The following is a 5,806-nucleotide window of genomic DNA, read 5'->3' as shown; positions in this document are numbered from 1 at the left end:
TGACTCCCTTCCTCCTGTGGCTTTGGATCCCAATTGCACCACACCTTTTGGGAGGTAGAAATGGAGATGGCAGGGTCCTTTGTTTCCTCAGTACCTAGCATGGCTGTAGGGCACAGATGACAATTGTACTACTGGTTATCATGACTTTTACTCAGCACTCACTACATGCCAGCCCCATCATGCACACGTGTTATTTATACTGACTTGTTCCTTATAGAACCCCTGTGAGGTGCACTATATTATGACCTCTATTTTCCAGCTAAATAAACAGGCATGGAGAGGTTCTATAACTTGCCCAAAGCCTCGCAAGTAGTAAATGAAAGAGGCAGGCTTCCGACTCAGGCTGCCTGCCCCAGAGTCTGTCTCTTCAACCCAGACACAAGTCTATCTTTGTGTTGCAGTCTATTGGAGACACCCAATAAAGTCCCTACTGAAAAGTAATAAGGAGTCACATTTTCATTCACTCAACACATGCTCTGAATACCTGCTAGGTACCAGGCACTGGCGGGCACAGAGGAAGGAATTAGGCTCAGCCTCTGCACAGGAAAGCTGACAGTAGCAGGGGCCTCTAGGTGAAGGAGGTTGTGCTACATACAGCCCAGTCTGGGAAGATCTGGGAGGAGGAGTGTGCAGAGGTGAGAAGGGTGGAGGGGTCCGAGGAGGAAGCTCATTTACCACACCGGGAGAGGGCAGGCCCTTCTGGGCCGGATGGCTGGTGGAGTGGGGTTCACGCCAGTCCTTCCCTCCGAGGCTACGGTGGCACAGAGCTCCGCAGGTGGGAGCCAGGCACTGACCCGGAATCCCAAAGGGCAAGCAGGAAAGGGCTTGCTGCTAAACACCAGCAGCTGCCGCAGGGCGATTTCAGAGGGCAGGGCATGGTGGTACCTCAGGCCGTGTGCGTTCAGGGAAAGGAGACCCCGCGGGCGGGCGGGAGGGCGCCACCTGGTGACTTCTCCGCTGTGCGGCAGGAGGAAGAGGCAGTGCAGAGGGACTGGAGTCCAGCCCGGGTGGGCTGAACTGAGCGGGGCTCTCACAAGACCCCAGCCAGGAAGGAGCATTCTAGACAGATGGCCAAACAGGGATTCCTGAGTGCTGAGCGGTTCTGGGTCATTAGGATGACCCTTATTAGGGCAAGCATGTTCTGCTTCGCCACAGACGCTACTGTCCCACACGCGAGCTGCCCAGACTCTTCCCTAGCGTGTTTGGCCCCTGGAAGCTTAAGAATGTCTCACCGTGGAAAAGCTGAGATACGAGAGAGCTGAGTTCTAACCCTGGTTGTGCCTTGGATGTGCTCTGTGACCCAGGCCGCCCGGCCCGGCTCCCACACCTCCCGTCCCACACCTCCCGCCTAGCGTGCTGCGGCACCGGGCGACTTGAGTGGAAAGGAAGGGGAGAGGAAATGCCGTGAATTTGGTTTGGGGGATGGGAGCTTCAGGGAGGGCTGTTCTAGAGTTTGCTCTAAGGCTGTTATGATAGCGCTCACAGTCCAGATGCCAGGAGAGCGCGGCGGCCCATGCTGGGGAGGCCGAGGGAGCCGACGGCTGAAGCCCAGAAATCCATGTCCGGGCAGGGTAATGAATATACAGAGCAGCAGGGGCGGGTGCGACTGGTCGCGGAGAACGGATTTAATTACCAACGCTTTCAGGAGAGAAAATTAAACTGCAGGAAACAAGGGCGCACTCCGAGGACCACGATACCCGGGTACCTACTCCTCCAACCCGCTCGCGCCAGGGATGCATTTCCATCGCCTGCGCCCGGGGGTGGGGGGGACCAGGGTGAGGCGTGACCCGCGTCCCGCGCAGTAGTGGCTCAGGCCGCCACGAGGCGGGGCTGTCGCCTGGAGCTCAGCGACCTGGGGTGGGGCTCACGAGGGACCGGCGCGCAGACCCAACCCTGGGACTGGCGGACAAAGGACTGGAGAGGGGCGGGGGTCCTGACATCCGTGGCCCGGACTCGCGCTGGAAACCGCGGTCTGACGCGAGACTCAACCCCACCTCACTAGAATCTAGGGAGCGGACATGCGGACAGCCTGCCCCACCTCGGTCCTTGTACCCGCATTGCGAGAGCGCGCTCCCAGCACCAGCCCTCAGCGCTCACCATCCCCTTTTCCCTGCCGCCCACTCTTGTCTTTCCCACCTCCCCTTACCTCTGCCGCCCCGGGGCTTTGTTATTTGTCACAGAAACCACTTCTCTGGAGCTCCAGCTAGAGCCAGGCCTGTTGAGCTCACTGAATCGTAACCATGGCCCTGTGCAGGGTGACTGTCAGGCCTGTTCTGCCCGAGAGGAGAAGAACTCGGAGAGGCCAAGGAGGTCGCCCAGGAGCACAGAGCTGGTAAGTGAGGAGGTTAAGTCACGTGCCCTTGGCCCCTGAGCTCTTCCCCAGCGGGAGAGCGCCTGTTTTTATTCACCACACAGAGCCTCTCACTGTGCCCATAAGACCTGTTGAAGGAGTGGCAAGTTGCTTCCTTGTTATCTATGATGGAGGAAATAGCTGAGGGTGTGAGAACTAAATGAGGTGTGCTGTAAAACACCTGGCCCTGCGCTTGGACCATGGAGAGCTTTAAATCAAAGCTGGTGCCGGTGTTTCTGAAACTTCACAGTGCTGGAACCCCAAGACCTGATTCAAACACAGCAGGGTCCGCAACTCTGCCTTTCTCACAAGTCCTCAGGTCCTGGCGATGCTGCCTGCACTGCAATGGCTGACTGCACAGTACTAGTGAATCCCTAGGCCCCTCCCACTCCACCCAAGGCCCTGTCCCAGTCCCATGCTGGGGAGCCACTGTCGTGGTTCCCAACTCTGCACACTTGCACACAGGGCTGGAGAAGCTCACCTGATACAGGTGTGGAGGATTGTGCGGGAGACTGTAGGCTGAGTCCGCAGCTAGAGGATGGTCCAGCTGTGAGATTAAGGAGCCTGGCTCGCATAAGGTGGACAATCAATACTCCTGACCCTCTATAGCTCCCTACCTGCTGGCTGTATTGCTCTAAAGCGGGGTGAGGCCCAGGACAGGCTGGGGTGAGCAGGCTTGGCAGGTATCCTGCTGGGCGTGCACTAAGGAGGGGCTCTGTTCTGGGTGCAACAGCATGGTGAGGCAGGCAGGGAACTGGCTAATTGCTGATCACTACCTGTAGGTACAAAGTGGAGCCTTGGGTGGAGTCTACCTTAGCTGACCCAGGCCTCATTCCTCCAAGGCCACTGTTTACCCGCAGTGACAAATTTATGATCACTTTTTATTGAACACCCAGAGCAGGGGCACTGTAACAGACACTGCAAGGTGCAGTCTTGTGTAGATACACAGTAACCCAACAAACCAGGAAGAAAGATTGGGAGAGATTATGTAACTTGCTAGGCTCACAAAGACCAGCTCAAGACCTGAAGCCACGATAGTTCCATGTCACCATCATACTCATGCTACTCATGCTCTTTCTTTTGGCTCAAACACTATTCCGCTGCCTCTCTCCGTTTGCCCTGCCATATGCCAAGGCTGAGCTCAGATCTCAGCTCACCTTGTGCTCCTCTCTAAGCCTTGCAGAGCTTTGTAGCTCTGGCCTGGGACTCACCTTAGGCACCAGGCACAACCTTGCATCATTACTTTTCCCGTAGGTCATGGCTCCTGTTTCAGATGCCAGGGCTCTACAGCCAGGGCCCACAGATGTCTTTCTTTAGGTCCTGTGCTTACACAAGCATTTGGTGCTGCCAGAGCTGGGACTAGGGTGAGGAGAGGGCAGGATCCTCTAGTTCTGCTAGCAGCAGCAGTTGGGGAAAATCCAGGGAAAGCAGGTAGTGGAGCTGTTGTAGGTGAGCCCAGAAGTCTGGAGGTGAGTTTCTGAGCAGGATAATCCACTTCTGAGAACTCCTAGTGTGCTTGGGGGGTGCTGGGATGGACTTATCAGCTGATGTATTATGATTATCTCAATACTTCTGATCTCAATAGTTTGACAATAAGGACTCTTGCCTACTTAGAGGGTGCTAAGCCAAAGGTTAGCAAAGCTCTGTTAAGAGGAGGTATCACCCTGTCTACCTAACCTGGGGTGTACAAAATCTAGTGAGACCCAAACCATCAAAGTGACTGGTGGTCACTGGTACACCTCATGAGACAAGAAGGAGGAGCTTGTCTGCATGTCATACCCTATTGCTCAGTTAGCACCTAGGACCAAAACCACATTAACAATGTACTTGTCCCAAAGTGACTGACAACGCTTTGGTTAGCTAAGCTTCGGGAACCATTAGAATTTTTAGAAGTGGAAATGATCAGTTTTTGAGATTACAAGTATTTGAGGAGGAGGAGTGAGGACCATGTCTGAGGGTTTCTTAAGATTCCCAAAGTGGGATTTAACCAGGGCTAACCTGTGCTGTCTGATGCCTGCTCACCTGTAGCCCAATGGGTCCAAGAACCCTTTATTCCCTTGAATTAAGAAAAAAAATCAGTGGGCTAGGGATTTAGCTCAATGGCACTGTACCTGTCTGCAAGCACAAGGTCGAGTTCGATCTCTGGTACCAGAAACAAAAAATCAGTGTGGCAGAGACAATTATGATGCATTGTGTTCTCTCCACTTCCTAACCTTCCTGTGGTGGGACCAGGAGGCCAGTCCTGGCAGGGGCTGAGCGAAAGGGAAATTGTCAGTGACCCAACTTGCCTCATACAACCACTGAGGTTAACAATTTACTAGCTACGAGCTTCACAGCACAACTAATGCTTGCAAAATGCTTCAAGAATAAAATCAGCACAGGCTAGGGCTGGGGATTTAGCTCAGTGGTTCGGTGGCCTGTTTTGCAAGTGCAAGGACCCGAGTTCAATCCCTGGTACCAAAAAAAAAAAAATCAGCACAGGCTGAAAGGCATAATACTGTATTTAGACTTAACTAGACAAGCATCAGCTTGGATACCCTTTAAGGGGCAGGGGTGCCTTTGGAAGTTAGCCAGCTCCTCTCAGCCTGCTAGAGCGCGAGGGACCATTACAGAAAACGCACTCCCTTGGCCACGTCTGCTACTGCGCTGGGCTGTGGGCTGTCAGGTGTGGCAGTCTCTGCCCTTCCTCTTGTGTTTGCTTAGGTGAGCATTCACTTGCATTTCCTGAGCTGTGCAGTGAGGAGCAGGAGAGGCCCAGAAGGCTGGTGGAGAAGGAGGAAGCAGAAATTAAACACTCACCAGGGAGGCTCACCAGGCTTCCAAGCCAGCTTTACCTGCGTGTTAAAGATGACATAGGGCCTGTTGGAGATGCCTTTTCTATTTGTACCTTTTCCCAGCTTTTCTTCCTCTGACTCTGGGATGAAGGGATCCAGAGAACTTCACCCCCAACTATAGCGCCCTGGTCTGCTGATTACATTAAAGGCCCCTGGAGACCAGCAGACACTGGAAGAAGTTTTACTCAGATATTCCCTTATCCGTCTAAAGTCCAGACCTGGGCTTGCCCTCAGTCTCTTCCCTGAAGTTTCACTAACTGAACTCAGATGGCAGGAAGGGAGCCTGAGGAGCGTCCCACCCTTAACAGACTGTCACAAGCTACTGTCTCCAGGGCCCATTCATTCTTCCCAAGAAAATCATTTGATTTTTCTCTCCTGGGCCCATTCATTCCTCTTAAAAATTTTATTGCTCCTTGAGCTTGCCAGCATCTCCCCATTTCCCTCTCTCCTACAAGGGCGGGCATGTACGCATCGGAGTCTCACAGGGTTAGCAGCAATCATGCTCCTGTGATTTTCCTTCATGCATGTTAATAAATTGGATGCCTTTCTCCGGGCCAATCTATTGTCAGTTCATTCCAGGGGACCTTAAGAAGGTAATGGGAAGCTCTCCCTTTGCCTCTCC

The sequence above is a fragment of the Fukomys damarensis genome, unplaced genomic scaffold, assembly GCF_012274545.1.
Source record: "Fukomys damarensis isolate Sample0158 unplaced genomic scaffold, DMR_v1.0_HiC HiC_scaffold_21, whole genome shotgun sequence".
NCBI lineage: Eukaryota > Metazoa > Chordata > Mammalia > Rodentia > Bathyergidae > Fukomys > Fukomys damarensis.
This window is presented reverse-complemented; position numbering follows the sequence as displayed.